This window comes from Staurois parvus, unplaced genomic scaffold (assembly GCF_062004578.1).
Source record: "Staurois parvus isolate SC_StPar_1 unplaced genomic scaffold, SC_StPar_1.0 ptg000503l, whole genome shotgun sequence".
Classification (NCBI taxonomy): domain Eukaryota; kingdom Metazoa; phylum Chordata; class Amphibia; order Anura; family Ranidae; genus Staurois; species Staurois parvus.
In genome coordinates, this window is record NW_028318299.1 from 917,233 (window position 1) to 936,336 (window position 19,104).

A 19,104-nucleotide genomic window follows, 5' to 3' on the forward strand; every position below is an offset into this window, starting at 1 on the left:
TCCCTGAGTAACAGTTCTGTGTCCCTGAGTAACAATTCTGTGTCCCTCAGTAACAGTTCTGTGTCCCTCAGTAACAATTCTGTGTCCCTCAGTAACAATTCTGTGTCTGTCCCTGAGTAACAGTTCTGTGTCCCTGAGTAACAGTTCTGTGTCCCTGAGTAACAGTTCTGTGTCCCTGAGTAACAATTTTGTGTCTGTCCCTGAGTAACAGTTCTGTGTCCCTGAGTAACAATTCTGTGTCCCTGAGTAACAATTCTGTGTCTGTCCCTGAGTAACAATTATGTGTCCCTCAGTAACGATTCTGTGTCCCTCAGTAACAATTCTGTGTCCCTGAGTAACAATTCTGTGTCCCTGAGTAACAATTCTGTGTCTGTCCCTGAGTAACAATTCTGTGTCCCTGAGTAACGATTCTGTGTCCCTGTGTAACAGTTCTGTGTCCTGAGTAACAGTTCTGTGTCCCTGAGTAACAGTTCTGTGTCCCTCAGTAACAATTCTGTGTCTGTCCCTGAGTAACAATTCTGTGTCCCTCAGTAACAATTCTGTGTCCCTCAGTAACAATTCTGTGTCCCTCAGTAACAATTCTGTGTCTGTCCCTGAGTAACAGTTCTGTGTCCCTGAGTAACAGTTCTGTGTCCCTGAGTAACAATTATGTGTCTGTCCCTGAGTAACAGTTCTGTGTCCCTGAGTAACAATTCTGTGTCCCTGAGTAACAATTCTGTGTCTGTCCCTGAGTAACAATTCTGTGTCCCTCAGTAACGATTCTGTGTCCCTCAGTAACAATTCTGTGTCCCTGAGTAACAATTCTGTGTCCCTGAGTAACAATTCTGTGTCTGTCCCTGAGTAACAATTTTGTGTCCCTGAGTAACGATTCTGTGTCCCTGAGTAACAGTTCTGTGTCCCTGAGTAACAGTTCTGTGTCCCTCAGTAACAATTCTGTGTCTGTCCCTGAGTAACAATTCTGTGTCCCTCAGTAACAATTCTGTGTCCCTCAGTAACAATTCTGTGTCCCTCAGTAACAATTCTGTGTCTGTCCCTGAGTAACAGTTCTGTGTCCCTGAGTAACAATTCTGTGTCCCTCAGTAACAATTCTGTGTCCCTCAGTAACAATTCTGTGTCCCTCAGTAACAATTCTGTGTCTGTCCCTGAGTAACAGTTCTGTGTCCCTGAGTAACAGTTCTGTGTCCCTGAGTAACAATTCTGTGTCTGTCCCTGAGTAACAGTTCTGTGTCCCTCATTAACAATTCTGTGTCTGTCCCTGAGTAACAATTCTGTGTCCCTCAGTAACAATTATGTGTCCCTCAGTAACAATTCTGTGTCCCTCAGTAACAATTCTGTGTCTGTCCCTGAGTAACAGTTCTGTGTCCCTGAGTAACAGTTCTGTGTCCCTGAGTAACAGTTCTGTGTCCCTGAGTAACAATTCTGTGTCCCTCAGTAACAATTCTGTGTCCCTCAGTAACAATTCTGTGTCTGTCCCTGAGTAACAGTTCTGTGTCCCTGAGTAACAGTTCTGTGTCCCTGAGTAACAATTCTGTGTCCCTCAGTAACAATTCTGTGTCCCTCAGTAACAATTCTGTTCCCTCAGTAACAATTCTGTGTCTGTCCCTGAGTAACAGTTCTGTGTCCCTGAGTAACAGTTCTGTGTCCCTGAGTAACAGTTCTGTGTCCCTCAGTAACAATTCTGTGTCTGTCCCTGAGTAACAATTCTGTGTCCCTCAGTAACAATTCTGTGTCCCTCAGTAACAATTCTGTGTCCCTCAGTAACAATTCTGTGTCTGTCCCTGAGTAACAGTTCTGTGTCCCTGAGTAACAGTTCTGTGTCCCTGAGTAACAATTCTGTGTCTGTCCCTGAGTAACAGTTCTGTGTCTCTGAGTAACAGTTCTGTGTCCCTGAGTAACAGTTCTGTGTCCCTGAGTAACAATTCTGTGTCCCTAAGTAACGATTCTGTGTCCCTAAAGTATCTGTGGCCCTAACTCTGTCCCTAATACAGAGAGGTCTGTCTCTCTTGAATGACCGGAGGCAAATGGAGAATTGTAAGATGGCCGTAATTTATAGCTCCACCATTACACAGTGCTGGCTGGCTGGCTGCTGATTGGCTAATGCGATCACATGTCATGAATGAATGCATTATGGGTCAGGGCGCCTTGTCTGCGCGCCTTCCCAGAGATCCCCGCTCCGTCGCCACACATGTCGCCGCCATTTTAGGAAAAATTTTGATTCGCGCATCCGAAGTCTGCTAATTTTCGGATTCGGCGCGAATCAAATTTTTCCTGATATTTGAAACCAATTCCACTTCGCCAAGTTCGATTCGCTCATCTCTAATTATTTTAATAATAGGTAAAAATATCAAAAACCAAGAAACTTAAATTATATCAAAATGTTATTTTTTCTATATAATGATTTTTCCTGCTTTCAATTACCATAAATCATGACTAGTGATACTATCAGCAAGGAAAGATTATTTAAAAAAAATAATAATATGTCATATAGTATGTAGAATAACACAATCCTGGTTTTCTCATAAACCGCACACACACATATATAAACACTGCTCAAAAAAAATGAAAGGAAGACTTTTTAATCAGAGTCTAGCATCAAGTCAGTGAAACTCCTGGGATATTGATCTGGTCAGTTATGCAGGCCATAGACGGGTTCGAAAACCAGCTGTTTTTTTATTAAAAAAAACCCCGAAAAATTGGTCGTTCGATCGGTAATTCCTTCTGTCCCTTGCAGAGAGCTCCGCTATTATATTTGACATGAAAAAGTATTGCGGTTGCAACAATGTATCCATTTGTATCCATTTTGGATACAGATGGTTTTATTCGGATACAATTAGATACATTGTTGCAACCACAAGACTTTTCATATAAAATATAATAGCGGACTGGAATTATTATTCTTTTTCTTCTTCTTGCAGGTCATGGCTCATGCGCAGATTTTTTATCAGTAAAACGCCCATAATCGGCTGCATATTTTCCAACTTGACTGATAAAAAAAATGTGCCAAAACCACGAAAATCGGCCGACCAATTAATCCACTTATGGTGCAAAAATTCTTTTTTTGGCTGAATAATTGGCCGATTTTTGACCCCTCTATAATCTGCATTACTCTCTGTTCACATCAAGCCCGACTTTGAAAGTCGACTTTCAGTGGTGGAAATCGCACCAAAAGTAGTGCATGTACTACTATTGAAATCGGTGCGGCTACAACCAAGGCGGAACCACACCAATATGACAGCTCCTATTGCGCACAATAATAGTCGCAGGGCATGCAAATCGCATGCCAAGTCACATCCAGTGTGAACCAGGGTTTAAGTAGCAGAGGGGGTTGTTATTCAGTTTCAGCTGCTTTGGTGTTAATGAAATGAATAAGAGGTGCACTAGATGGGCAACAACGAGATGACCCCCAAAACAGGAATGGTTTTACAGGTAGAGGCCACTGACATTTTTTTCCTTACTCATCAATACGTGCCATTGCCAGAAGGTTTGCTGTGTCTCCTAGCACAGTCTCAAGATTATGGAGGAGATTCCAGGAGACAGGCAGTTACTCTCGGAGAGCTGGACGGGGCCGTAGAAGGTTCTTAACCCATCAGCAGGACCAGTATCTGCTCCTTTGTGCAAGGAGGAACAGGATGAGCCCTGCCAGAGCCCTACAAAATGACCTCCAGCAGGCCACTGGTGTGAATGTCTCTGACCAAACAATCAGAAACAGACTTCATGAGGGTGGCCTGAGGGCCCGACATCCTCTAGTGGGCCCTGTGCTCACTGCCCGGCACCATAGAGCTGGATTGACATTTGCCATTGAACACCAGAATTGGCAGGTCCACCACTGGCACCCTGTGCTTTTCACAGATGAGAGCAGGTTCACCCTGAGCACATGTGACAGACGTGAAAGGGTCTGGAGAAGCCATGGAGAATGTTCTGCTGCCTGTAATGCATGACCGTTTTGGTGGTGGGTCAGCGATGGTCTGGGGAGGCATATCCATGGAGGGACACACAGATCTCTAAAGGCTAGACAATGGCACCCTGACTGCCATTAAGTATGGGGATGAAATCCTTGGACCCATTGTCAGACCCTAGGCTGGTGCAGTGGGTCCTGGGTTCCTCCTGGTGCACGACAATGCCCGGCCTCATGTGGCGAGAGTATGCAGGAAGTTCCTGGAGGATGAAGGAATTGATACCATTGAATGGCCCCCACATTCGCCTGACCTAAATCCAATAGAATCCCTCTGGGATGTCATGTTCCGGTCCATCCGACACCACCAGGTTGCACCTCAGACTGTCCAGGAGCTCAGTGATGCCCTGGTCCAGATCTGCGAGGAAATCCCCCAGGACACCATCCGTGGTCTCATTAGAAGCCTCCCCAACATTGTCAGGCATGCATACAAGCACGTGGGGGCCACACAAACTACTGAGGGCCATTCTGAGTTGCTGCAATGACATTTCAGCCAAATGGACTCGCCTGCTGCATCATTTCTTAATTTTGATTTTCGGGTGTCTTTAAATTCAGTCCTCTGTAGGTCGATCATTTTCATTTCCATCAAACGATGGGGCGTCCTTACGTTCCTCACACATCACCCCATCCATGTCAGTATAGAGATCCAGCAGGAGATTCCTCCCCATTGAGATCTGATGGGTTTTTAGAGTCTTCCTTTCATTTTTTTGAGCAGTGTACATATATATATATATATATATACTGATGTTTTTTTCTACTTTAACCATTTATGCTGTAGAGGCATTACCACATTTCAGATATGGTCTTATCATTTATATTTACAGTATAAGTTTAAGCAAGTTTTTTGTCTGTCGTTTTACAAAATGTATGATAAAGCAAAAATTGACCATTTTGGTGACTTGTCAACAGAGTAAATTAAACGTGTGTGGATTTTCATTTATTTATTTATTTGTAGCCCGGGTTCACACTGATGCGGTGCGGAATTCACAGCGCTTTCTGTGCAAATTCCACACCGCGTCAGAATCGCACCCCATTCATGCAAACCGCCGCTGGTGTGTATGTTACGTTAACAACACCCCAAAATCGGTTCACAAAATGCGATGCGATGTGCAGAGTCGGATCAAATGGGTGTGAATACCTATGTGATCCAATTCTAGTGCGGGCCAAAAAAAGGGTCCTGCACCTTTTTGGTGCAGATTCGGTGTGATTGGAGCCATACCAAATGTATGTCTCAAATCGCACTGCACAGAATTCTCATGTGATTTGCACAGGAATGAGGCGCGGTTCCGATGCGAATCACATGCGATATGCCGCACCGCATCAGTGTGATCCCGGGCTTAGGTACAATTTATGTTAAATAGCTCTTGAGGGTTATGAAATCTCCTTCCACATGTCTTGGATCTGTGCTATAAAATGGCTTCTCATTAGCTGGGAATCTGACGTTAGGTCTGTAAACACTAATAGAAGAAAAAAGAATTCCCTCTTGAGAAAATATGCGGCACTGATGTAAAATATATGTGGAACACTGAGAAGCATCAACAACCTGGAAAGGAGCTTGGACATTACCCAGCAGGTACTGGAGGGGGCCAGTATAGAGGGGGGAGGGGATATGGAGTTACAGGAGCCAGAAGTAGGCAGCTGGGTGACAGTGAAGGAGGGTAGAGGGAAGAGCCTTAGAGAGGCCAGTCCTGAGTTGGTACATCCCAATAAATATCCCAAGTTGTATGAGGTTGGGGATATCAGCTTAGGGGTGGCACGGCTGGAGCGGTCTCCCTCCCCTAGCTGCTAGAGAAATGACTGCACCAGTAAGGAGAGGGGCCAGGATACAGGCAAGCCAAGGCAGATACATAGATAAATGATGTAGCACTTATACATAAACATATATATAATAATATAGTGACCCCCAAGTGAGATTACTGTGTACTAGTTCCCACATGGGCCCTATATAGTGAAGCAATCAACATGTTCAGGGGCAAGACAAGCTCTTTTATCCACATAAGGCAAAAACAGATGCGTGACACTTTCAGTCCTCAATATGGGACTTAAATATATAATTAATGTGGAGTTAATACAAAGTGTGAAAACACTACAAACAATACACACATGAGGAAAAAAGTCCAGTGATCTGTGTCACATTCCTTTTGTTCATGCAAATCAAAGGAATGTGTGTGAACCCACACACCCTTGAACGTGATCCAATAATGGCTGAAATGGCCTCTCACCTCCTACCTGCGACCCTTCAGGGCCACAGAGCATTTAGTATACCACCACTGGGTCTAGGAAGAACTCCTCACGATTATATGGCTTGAGAATGTTTTCCCAGAACACAGCTTCCACCTCTCCTATGGTATCCTTGCGGGCCAATGAGCAAGATGAATCCCAGCTCAAATCCCCATAAAAAAAAGAAGACATCCTCCATAGTGTAGTGTTCCTCTGGATTCTGGTGTTCCCAGATTCTGCTCATACAATCCAAATGAAGATATATATAAAAAATGCAGCGCTCTTAGAAAATGATGAAAAATATTAATGAAACACAGTCCAGTGAAAGAAGTGCTCCGTGATTCCCAGTGCAAATGGTAAAAATTCACACTAACCAGAAAGCGTATAAAAATACGCATGTGTATATATATCCTGAAGACTCCCCTCTCCTCTCAGGTCTGGTCAAAGAAATAGCTGGGAAAGATGGAAATCCTACGCCCTCATGTGATGAAAGAATGGTCCAGCAGGTCAGAGAAGTATCAATCTGGATAAGCCTCCCCCTTCACAGGAGCTGACACAGGGATCACTTAGGGCTGTAAGGACTGAAGAAGCTCCTCACAGGAGACATAGGGAAGCACTCATAGTGTAGTAGGTAAAGCTTTTATTCCAAAAACATAGGTGCATAATGAACAAGATATTGCCAAGTATGGATGAACACACTGACCCTTTAAGAAATCAAGATGGCCGCCGGGCCTCCTCGTGGCACCGGCGGCTTAGTGTCAACGGCATCCTGGGTTCCACTGATGCGTTTCGTGCGCACGCACTTCTTCAGAGGTGGAACATGAAGAGGTTGCAAGCCAGGCGAGGAGCTCAGAGCTGAAGTTTAGTCCAGCAGGGTGCCTTAAAGCCCAGATAGTCCACAATGAGAGGTGCTGAGCTGGGTGACAACCTTCAGGGTGCTGAGCTAAGAGGAGGATAGGGTGTCCTTCCTTACATAGTGACAACCCAGCTCATTCATGTGTGTCAGTGAAGCAGCCACCAGATCAGAGATCTGCACACAGAGCAGTGTGTCTCCAGCAAACACTGAGCTGTCTTTAAACCAAGGCAGATACTGGTGGTAGGGGACCAATTATTAGAAGGACAGAGAGGGCAATCTGTCACAAAGACCTTGATCACCGAACGGTATGTTGTTTACCGGGGGCTTTGGCATATTGCGGATCGGGTGAACAGATTGTTGGGTGGGGATGGGGAGGACCCGGCTGTAATGGTACACATTGGTACAAATGACAAAGTTAGAGGAAGATGGAGCGTCCTACAAAATTTTTTTCAGGGACTTGGGGGCTATATAGGAGAGAAGGACCTTCAGGGTGGTATTCTCAGAAATACTGTCTGTACCTCCAGCCACACCAGAGAGGCAGCAGGAGCTAAGAGAACGTAACCACTTGCCCTCCAGAGGATTTACCCCCCTTAATGACCACGCCTCTTTTTGCTACTCAGCGCTGCACTAATTCAACTGATAATTGCGCGGTCATGCAATGCTGCACCCAAACAAAATGTACATCCATTTTTTTCACACAAATAGAGCTTTCTTTCAGTGGTATTTGATCACCTGTGCGCTTTTTATTTTTCACGCTATAAACAAAAATTGTTGAAAAAATCATTTATAAAAAAAAATAATATTTTCTCATTTCTGTCATAAAAAATACCCAAAAAAACTAAAATGTCTTCAGAAATTTAGGCCGAAATGTATTCTTCTCCATGTTTTTGGTTAAAAAATCCCAATAAGTGTATATTGATTGCTTTGTGTGACAGTTATAGCGTCTACAAACTATGGGAGAGATAGTGGAATTTACACAGCTTTTACTCTCTGACTGCCCATCACATTTCCTGAGGTGCTAAAATACCAGGATAGTACAAATACCCCCAAATACCAGGACAGTACAACCCCCCCAAATACCAGGATAGTACAAACACCACCAAATACCAGGATAGTACAAACACCCCCAAATACCAGGATAGTACAAACACCACCAAATACCAGGACAGTACAACCCCCCCAAATACCAGGATAGTACAAACACCCCTAAATACCAGGATAGTACAAACACCCCCAAATACCAGGATAGTACAAACACCCCTAAATACCAGGATAGTACAAACACCACCAAATACCAGGATAGTACAAACACCCCTAAATACCAGGATAGTACAAACACCCCCAAATACCAGGATAGTACAAAGACCCCCAAATACCAGGATAGTACAAACCCCCCCCAAATACCAGGATAGTACAAACACCACCAAATACCAGGATAGTACAAACACCCCTAAATACCAGGATAGTACAAACACCCCCAAATACCAGGATAGTACAAACACCCCCAAATACCAGGATAGTACAAACCCCCCAAATACCAGGATAGTACAAACACCCCTAAATACCAGGATAGTACAAACACCCCCAAATACCAGGATAGTACAAACACCCCTAAATACCAGGATAGTACAAACACCCCCAAATACCAGGATAGTACAAACACCCCTAAATACCAGGATAGTACAAACACCCCCAAATACCAGGACAGTACAAACACCCCCAAATACCAGGACAGTACAAACCCCCCAAATACCAGGACAGTACAAACACCCCCAAATACCAGGATAGTACAAACACCCCTAAATACCAGGACAGTACAAACCCCCCAAATACCAGGATAGTACAAACACCCCTAAATACCAGGACAGTACAAACACCCCCAAATACCAGGATAGTACAAACACCCCCACATACCAGGACAGTAAAAACACCCCCAAATACCAGGATAGTACAAACACCCCCAAATACCAGGACAGCACAAACACCCCAAATACCAGGACAGTACACACACCCCCAAATACCAGGACAGTACAAACACCCCCAAATACCAGGATAGTACAAACACCCCCAAATACCAGGACAGCACAAACACCCCAAATACCAGGACAGTACAAACACCCCTAAATGCCAGGACAGTACAAACCCCCCAAATTCCAGGACAGTACAAACACCCCCAAATATCAGGACAATATATACACCCCCAAATGACCCCTTTTCAGAAAGCAGACACCCTAAGCTATCTGCTGAGAGGCATATTGAGACTTTTTGGGATCCTAGCCACATACAGGAGCCTGAAATCCAATGACCACTTTGAAAGCCTGAAGGTGCGTAACTTCCTCATTTCACTTCCTCACTACCTATCACAGTTTCGGAGGCCCTGACATGCCAGGATAGCACCCAATACCCCCAAATGACCCCTTTTTGGAAAGTAGACACCCCAAGGAATTTAAAAAGAGGCATGGTGAGTATTTTGCAGATCTAATTTTTTCTCACAAGGTTTTGAAATATAAAAAAAGAAAAGAAAAAATATGTTTTTGTTTTCTTTCTTCATTTTCCAAAAACTTGTGTCAACAAACAAGATCTGCAAACTATTCATCATGCTTCTTATCAAATTCCTTGGGGTGTCTACTTTCCAAAAAGGGGTCATTTGGGGGGGGGGGGGGGGTTGGTGCTATCCTGGCATTTCAGGGCCTCCGAAACTGTGATAGGTAGTCAGGAAGTGTAATGAGGAAATAAAGCCTTTAAAAGCCTGAAGGTGGTTATTGGATTTTGGGGTCCAGCACTTGGCTAGACTGCAAAACGTCTCTCACATGTGGTACCCCCATACTCGGGAGAAGTAGCAGAATGTATTTTGGGGAGTAATTCCACATATATCCATGGCACGAGTGAGAAATAAATCATTTAAGTGACAATTTTGTGTAAAAAAAAATGTCATTTTCCAAAAACTTGTGGTAAAAAAATAAATTCTTCTATTGATTCAACATTCCTCTCAGCAAATAGTTTGGGGTGTCTACTTTTCAAAAAGGGGTCATTTTGAGGGTGGGGGCATTTTATGCCCAGCATTAGAAGTTTATGCCACACATCACTCACTCTTCTAACCACCTGAAGACCAAGCCTTTTCTGACACTTTTTGTTCACATGAAAAAAATCTGTATTTTTAGCTAGGAAATTAATTTAAACCCCCAAACATTATATATTTTTTAAGCTAACACCCTGGAGAATAAAATGGTGGGTGCTGCAATCTGTTATGTCACATAGTACTCGCGCAACGATTTTTCAAACACAATAAAAAAACAACACTTTTTTTACTTTTAATGGACAAAAGCACAATATTTTTTTTTTTTTTAATGTTATTTTGATTGTTTAAATTATTTCCATTGTTCCTTTCATTTTTTTATTTATCACTTTTAAAGCTATCACAGTGACTGCAAATATCCCCTATACCTTCAATGGGCATTGTCATATGAGCACATTGTCAGATGCTTTCCCAATTTACAAATGGCGCTGTTTATATCCTGCGAAACTGAAGTGATGAAATGCTTGTAGCTTCCAATTTCTTAGACTGTAGAGACTGGTGCTTGTTGGGTATATAAGCGATGTTCATTTTTTTTTTTTTTGTATGCAGCCTGTGGACTGAATGAAAAAAAGAGAAGAAATATCTGACAGAAAAAGTGTGTGGTATGCCCATGATTAGAATATACCGCCCTGCATCCACCCACTTCTAATAGTGGGCACACATTAGGTCGCACCGTGCAGAGGCGTAGCTAGGATATTTTGCGCCCGGGGATGAACTATAAAATTGGCGCGCCAGCCCCCCTCCCTGTTTAATCACATCAGTGACACTAATGATGGGGAGGGGGGCTGGCGCGCCAATTTTATAGTTCGTGGGACAACTATTCCTCCCACTGACACCAATGACACTAACCTTGCTGACCCCGGCTCCATCCTAGGCTCCTTCCCTCTCCCATCCACAGCCAGCATACCTGGTTGCAGTAGCACCATCTGCACGGCACACTTACTGGTCAGCTGTCTTCTTCACTTGCTCTGGCAGCTCCCTCACTTGATCTTCGTGCTGCCGCTTGGTTCCTCCTCTCCAAGCTCCGCCTCCTCACAGGTGATTGGCTGCCTGTGTGCCTTTCCTGAGCCACAGTTCCGGGGCCCAATCACCGGTGAGGAGGCGGAGCTTGCAGAGGGAGGTACAAGCTGTCCAGTGATCCCGAGGGTGTGGCCAGATGACAGGGGCAGCATGTCACCCCGCCCACACATCGCGTCCAGGAAAAAGAAGACACCGGACCTGCGGACCTCTCTACCCCTCCTCCAGCAGCGCCTCCTGGACTGGATAGCCGTGGGACTGGGACACGGAGCCAGGTAAGACACAGCAGTCCGCTGCCCGCCCCTGTACTAAGTGTCCCTTCCGTTAGCAATTATGCCCCTGGTTGTAAGCCTCATTTTGGTGCCCCTGTACCTTGGAGCCCGGGTACATATGTACCCCCCTGCCCCCCCAGCTACGCCTCTGGCACGGTGCCACATACACCAGTTCCAAGATTCTACAAATGTCTAAATTTTCCATTTGGAAAATGCATGACACCAAGTCCCAGACTATCTTGTCACTGCTCCCCATGTAGTCCGGGCATCCGGGGGGCTCCACGTGACTATCTTTTCCCTCGTAAATCCAAAACTTATATATATAGCCTGTTGCCCTCTCACAGGTCTTCTACATCTTGACCCCATATCTGGCACGCTTGCTGGGGAGAAATTGTTTGAATGCAAGGTGTCCAGAAAAATGAATGAGGGACTCATCAACGCAGATGTTCTGCTGGGGAATATAGACATTTGCAAATTTTTGGTTAAGTTGATTTTCGAGGGGCGAATTTTGTGGAGCAGGTCACATTCAGGGTCACCCTGAGGATGACAGAGTGTGTTGTTGTTGAAATGCATAAACACATTATACTCTCATATCTATGCCTGGCCATGGCAGCAGAGAACATGGGCATGTGAAGAATCAGGTGTGTGGACCAATACAACCGCAATTAATTTTTTTAGTAATGCCCATGTTGAGGGTTTGGTCCAAAAATTGTAAATTCAGAAACTGTAATGAGTTTCCATGTAAATGGTCTGGCAAGGTTTGAATTTGGCTTGGCGGCGATAAATTGTTGTGCATATAAACTGCTTTGATCCACAATCAACGCATACAGATATTCCGTGAAAAACAGCTCCAAAAAATCAAGGGGAATAGTTAAATTTGCTGTTTTCACCTGAATTCCGGGTTGGGCAGTGAATGGGGGAACTATGGGTGCTGCAGAATTTGTGGGCTGCCTATCGGGATTTTCAAGCACATCTGTGTGCGAATTCTTGGTGGCTGCGGGACAATACTTGTGCTCACCACCTCACCAGCTTGTACTGCACTTATGGGACTCGCCATGTCACCAAGTGATTCTGCAGTGCTGGTATGTGAAAGACCAGGATGTACTAGGCCGCTGGTACTCGCCAGTTCACCAAAAGGTAGCGTGGCACTAGTACTGGCACTTTGATGCATATGAGAGTCATCAAAATTTATCGGCAAGTGTTAGCAGGGATCAGGCCTGAATCTTCCAACACTGTGGTTTTGTGTGCAATATATCAAGTGACAGTTACCTACTGACACTGCACTTGCTGAAGGAGAAGGGGGGGTAAGCATAGGGGCTAAACGCAGGTGCTGGCAGGTGCCGGGGCTGATCCCACTAATGCTGCGTTTTTGGGGGCACTATACTAATGTGATCGCTGGTATAGTGCTGATCTGATCAAAGATATTGATCCGTTCAGACACTATACTAGTAATGGAGGTTTATTGTGTAAGAGCGTGTTCCTGGCAATCAAGGGGTTAAATATGATGACTGGTGTACTGACGGGCAATCTGACACTATCTGGGAGGGGCGTGAAAACCACGGGAGCACAAATCATGTATATATATGTGATTTTGCGCATCAGTGCCACCGTGTAGCATTATTTCTGCTATAGGGCGGTCAGGAAGTGGTCAGGAAGTGGTCTGTGTTACAGCACTGCTTTACTTTAACTGCCAATTGTGTGGTCATGCAATGCTGCACCCAAATTAAATTTAAATATTTTTTTCCCATGAAGTGAGCTTTCTTTCGGTGGCATTAGTACTAGAGATGAGCGAATCGAAGTAGGCGAAGTGGAATTCGAGTCGAATATTGGAACATTTTGATGTGATCGCATTAGCCAATCAGCAGCCAGCCAGCCAGCACTGTGTAATGGTCGAGCTATAAATAGCGGCCATTTTAGAATTCTTCATTTGCCTCCAGTCATTGAACAGAGGCAGACCTGTCTGTATTAGGGACAGAGTTAGGGCCACAGAAACGTTACTTGGGGACAGAGAAACGTTACTTAGGGACAGAGAACCATTACTCAGGGACACAGAATTGTTAATGAGGGCCACAGAATCGTTACTTAGGGCCAAAGAAACGCTAGTTAGGGCCACAGAATTGTTACTCAGGGACAGACAGAATTGTTACTGAGTGCCAGAGAATTGTTACTTAGGGCCACAGAAACGTTAGTTAGGGCCACAGAATTGTTACTCAGGGACAGACACAGAATTGTTACAGAGGGCCACAGAACTGTTACTTAGGGCCACAGAAACGTTATTAGGGCCACAGAATTGTTACTCAGGGACAGACAGAATTGTTACTGAGTGCCAGAGAATTGTTACTTAGGGCCACAGAAACTTTACTTAGGGCCACAGAATTGTTACTCAGGGACAGACACAGAATTGTTACTGAGGGCCACAGAACTGTTACTTAGGGCCACAGAAACGTTAGTTAGGGCCACAGAATTGTTACTCAGGGACAGACACAGAATTGTTACTGAGGGCCACAGAACTGTTACTTAGGGCCACAGAAACGTTATTAGGGCCACAGAATTGTTACTCAGGGACAGACAGAATTGTTACTGAGTGCCAGAGAATTGTTACTTAGGGCCACAGAAACGTTAGTTAGGGCCACAGAATTGTTACTCAGGGACAGACACAGAATTGTTACAGAGGGCCACAGAACTGTTACTTAGGGCCACAGAAACGTTAGTTAGGGCCACAGAATTGTTACTCAGGGACAGACACAGAATTGTTACTGAGGGCCACAGAACTGTTACTTAGGGCCACAGAAACATTATTAGGGCCACAGAATTGTTACTCAGGGACAGACAGAATTGTTACTGAGTGCCAGAGAATTGTTACTTAGGGCCACAGAAACTTTACTTAGGGCCACAGAATTGTTACTCAGGAACAGACACAGAATTGTTACTGAGGGCCACAGAACTGTTACTTAGGGCCACAGAAACGTTATTAGGGCCACAGAATTGTTACTCAGGGACAGACAGAATTGTTACTGAGTGCCAGAGAATTGTTACTTAGGGCCACAGAAACTTTAGTTAGGGCCACAGAATTGTTACTCAGGGACAGACACAGAATTGTTACTGAGGGCCACAGAACTGTTACTTAGGGCCACAGAAACATTAGTTAGGGCCACAGAATTGTTACTCAGGGACAGACACAGAATTGTTACTGAGGGCCACAGAACTGTTACTTAGGGCCACAGAAACGTTATTAGGGCCACAGAATTGTTACTCAGGGACAGACAGAATTGTTACTGAGTTCCAGAGAATTGTTACTTAGGGCCACAGAAACTTTCCATTTTGACATAGGTTGCTGGCAGATTACAGGCCTCCCATAGGTGCCGCCAGGCCCCAAATCGGCCATGGGCCCCCGTACCGCCTGGTCACGCTGCTGCTGAGCCCACAGTGTGACCTGGGTCCCTGTACGGCCTCCCATTGCTTCCACTCTGCCATGTGCCACTTTGAGGTCTCCTCACACTCCTGTGGTTTTCCATTTTGACATAGGTTGCTGGCAGATTACAGGCCTTCCATAGGTGCCGCCAGGCCCCAAATCGGCCATGGGCCCCCGTACCGCCTGGTCACGCTGCTGCTGGTCCCACAGTGTGACCTGGGTCCCTGTACGGCCTCCCATTGCTTCCACTCTGCCATGTGCCACTTTGAGGTCTCCTCACACTCCTGCGGTTTTCCATTTTGACATAGGTTGCTGGCAGATTACAGGCCTTCCATAGGTGCCGCCAGGCCCCAAATCGGCCATGGGCCCCCGTACCGCCTGGTCACGCTGCTGCTGGTCCCACAGTGTGACCTGGGTCCCTGTACGGACTCCCATTGCTTCCACTCTGCCATGTGCCACTTTGAGGTCTCCTCACACTCCTGCGGTTTTCCATTTTGACATAGGTTGCTGGCAGATTACAGGCCTGCCATAGGTGCCGCCAGGCCCCAAATCGGCCATGGGCCCCCGTACCGCCTGGTCACGCTGCTGCTGGTCCCACAGTGTGACCTGGGTCCCTGTACGGACTCCCATTGCTTCCACTCTGCCATGTGTCACTTTGAGGTCTCCTCACACTCCTGCGGTTTTCCATTTTGACATAGGTTGGTGGCAGATTACAGGCCTTCCATAGGTGCCGCCAGGCCCCAAATCGGCCATGGGCCCCCGTACCGCCTGGTCACGCTGCTGCTGGTCCCACAGTGTGACCTGGGTCCCTGTACGGCCTCCCATTGCTTCCACTCTGCCATGTGCCACTTTGAGGTCTCCTCACACTCCTGCGGTTTTCCATTTTGACATAGGTTGCTGGCAGATTACAGGCCTTCCATAGGTGCCGCCAGGCCCCAAATCGGCCATGGGCCCCCGTACCGCCTGGTCACGCTGCTGCTGGTCCCACAGTGTGACCTGGGTCCCTGTACGGACTCCCATTGCTTCCACTCTGCCATGTGCCACTTTGAGGTCTCCTCACACTCCTGCGGTTTTCCATTTTGACATAGGTTGCTGGCAGATTACAGGCCTTCCATAGGTGCCGCCAGGCCCCAAATCGGCCATGGGCCCCCGTACCGCCTGGTCACGCTGCTGCTGGTCCCACAGTGTGACCTGGGTCCCTGTACGGCCTCCCATTGCTTCCACTCTGCCATGTGCCACTTTGAGGTCTCCTCACACTCCTGCGGTTTTCCATTTTGACATAGGTTGCTGGCAGATTACAGGCCTCCCATAGGTGCCGCCAGGCCCCAAATCGGCCATGGGCCCCCGTACCGCCTGGTCACGCTGCTGCTGAGCCCACAGTGTGACCTGGGTCCCTGTACGGCCTCCCATTGCTTCCACTCTGCCATGTGCCACTTTGAGGTCTCCTCACACTCCTGCGGTTTTCCATTTTGACATAGGTTGCTGGCAGATTACAGGCCTCCCATAGGTGCCACCAGGCCCCAAATCGGCCATGGGCCCCCGTACCGCCTGGTCACGCTGCTGCTGAGCCCACAGTGTGACCTGGGTCCCTGTACGGCCTCCCATTGCTTCCACTCTGCCATGTGCCACTTTGAGGTCTCCTCACACTCCTGTGCTTTTCCATTTTGACATAGGTTGCTGGCAGATTACAGGCCTCCCATAGGTGCCGCCAGGCCCCAGATCGGCCATGGGCCCCCGTACCGCCTGGTCACGCTGCTGCTGAGCCCACAGTGTGACCTGGGTCCCTGTACGGCCTCCCATTGCTTCCACTCTGCCATGTGCCACTTTGAGGTCTCCTCACACTCCTGCGGTTTTCCATTTTGACATAGGTTGCTGGCAGATTACAGGCCTTCCATAGGTGCCGCCAGGCCCCAAATCGGCCATGGGCCCCCGTACCGCCTGGTCACGCTGCTGCTGGTCCCACAGTGTGACCTGGGTCCCTGTACCGCCTCCCATTGCTTCCACTCTGCCATGTGCCACTTTGAGGTCTCCTCACACTCCTGCGGTTTTCCATTTTGACATAGGTTGCTGACAGATTACAGGCCTCCCATAGGTGCCGCCAGGCCCCAAATCGGCCATGGGCCCCCGTACCGCCTGGTCACGCTGCTGCTGAGCCCACAGTGTGACCTGGGTCCCTGTACGGCCTCCCATTGCTTCCACTCTGCCATGTGCCACTTTGAGGTCTCCTCACACTCCTGCGGTTTTCCATTTTGACATAGGTTGCTGGCAGATTACAGGCCTCCCATAGGTGCTGCCAGGCCCCAAATCGGCCATGGGCCCCCGTACCGCCTGGTCACGCTGCTGCTGAGCCCACAGTGTGACCTGGGTCCCTGTACCGCCTCCCATTGCTCCCACTCTGCCATGTGCCACTTTCAGGTCTCCTCACACTCCTGCTGGTTTCCATTTTGTCATAGGTTGCTGTATGGCCTCCCATTGCTGCTGCCTCCACCACCACACTGTGGCTCCAAACACTGGTTTTGGCCCCGTGACTGGCCAAATGAGTGAAATGTGCGGTGATTCTAAGATCGACGGCACTCATCTGCATGTCATACTGACTGACAGTATTATTTCTCTTCCCCAGCAGACTCCAAGGGCATTTAAATTAAAGGTACAGTGTTCTGCACTAATATTAAGTCTCTCTGAAGCCTAGAAACACCCTTTTTTAAGTTAAATTCACAGCGAATATATTCGACTCGAATCGAATATTGTCCACGAATTCGCCGAATCAGTCGAATCGAATTTTTGAATTCTTCGCTCATCTCTAATTAGTACGCCTGTGCATTTTTTTGTGCTATAAAAAAGGCCCAACAATTTTAAGGAAAAAAACTGTATTTTGGACTTTGCTATAAAACATGTCCAGTAAAAAAAATTAAAAAATCAAATTTCTTTATAAATTTAGGCGGAATCACTGCATTTCTGCCCATGATTTGAAAACACACTGTGCAGGGCTGTCTCAATGAAGGGGCAGCATGTCAGAACCTGTATTGTGCTCTCCTGATCAACCCCCCCCCCCGTACTGAGCCTTTCTGCCCCCAACCCCTTCCTGTACTGTGCCCTTTGTGTTGGTTAGACTTTGATTTGACTGAACTGACTGGATCAGTCACTGGTCATAGGTGGGTGGTTGTGTGGGTGGGTAGGGAGATGTCCCTCCAGTCAGTTGTACCCAATGGTGGATATTGATGGTAAACTCTCTTAGTTTGGGCTTCTGCCTTTCTGGGACGGCCTTGAGATATACTTGGAATAATAGAAAAGGAGTCTGATGTCCAAAAGAATGCACTTTTGATGGTAGATTAAGAGGCATTTATTGAGAGTAAGGATAAGTACATCAAGCCAACGTGTTTTGTGAGAAAATACTCTCCCTTCTTCAGGGCTGTTGCTGCACTCTATTAAATGGGAAAAATTCCCACGTCAGTTGTATATTTTCCAGTGACCGCTGTCATTCCAGAGGCTGCCCCTTTGCTTTAATTCTTGAGAACAGGAGTGTAAATTGGGGCAGGCTGGTAGGGGCCCCAGTGCATTACTTTGCCCAGAAGCCAATGATGTTATTAAGACTTCCCTGGTGCTTTGAAAATGTGAAAACACGCATTCCCCTGTTCAGGTGCCATTTATTTCAATGGCACCTGAAAACATGTTTTCGCGGTGTAAAATGTGCTGCAGTTGCGCAAAGAAAATCGCAGGATGCGCGATGCATTAAGCTGTTTCTGGAACCTTTTTTGGGCGTCCCGCGATTTTGTTTGTGATTATGCTGCAATTTGAAACACCTAAGTGTGAATGGAGCCTTAATGTTCACATAATTCTTATGTCTGTCCATGGGGCAGATATAAGAATAAATACCTAAAGATGATGGGATCTCCAAAAACAGAGCATTTTGTGACCTTCAAAATTTGCCACAATTGTATTTATTTGCTTTCCTTTTTTATTTCAAACTTAAATTTGAGGTAAAACCTGACTTAGTGACATGTAGTTGGCTCTGCACACTGTGTATCATAAACAGGTTTTTTTTATATATATAAAATCCTTTTTAATTCTTTGTTACATCTCAGTGCTGCTGATCTCCTGCAGCTTTCTTGCACTTAATTCCTGTCTAGGTGTACAATGACTGCCCAGTATTTCTCAGGGTGGGGGGTGGTAATGCAGGAGTGCCATGGGGAGACGGCGACAGGGCATTATCTCCCTACAACAAGTGGCCCAACCAAGAACTTCATGGCAGGATCACCAGGGACCAGTTTGCCCTAGGTTCACACTTATTGCGGATTTCAG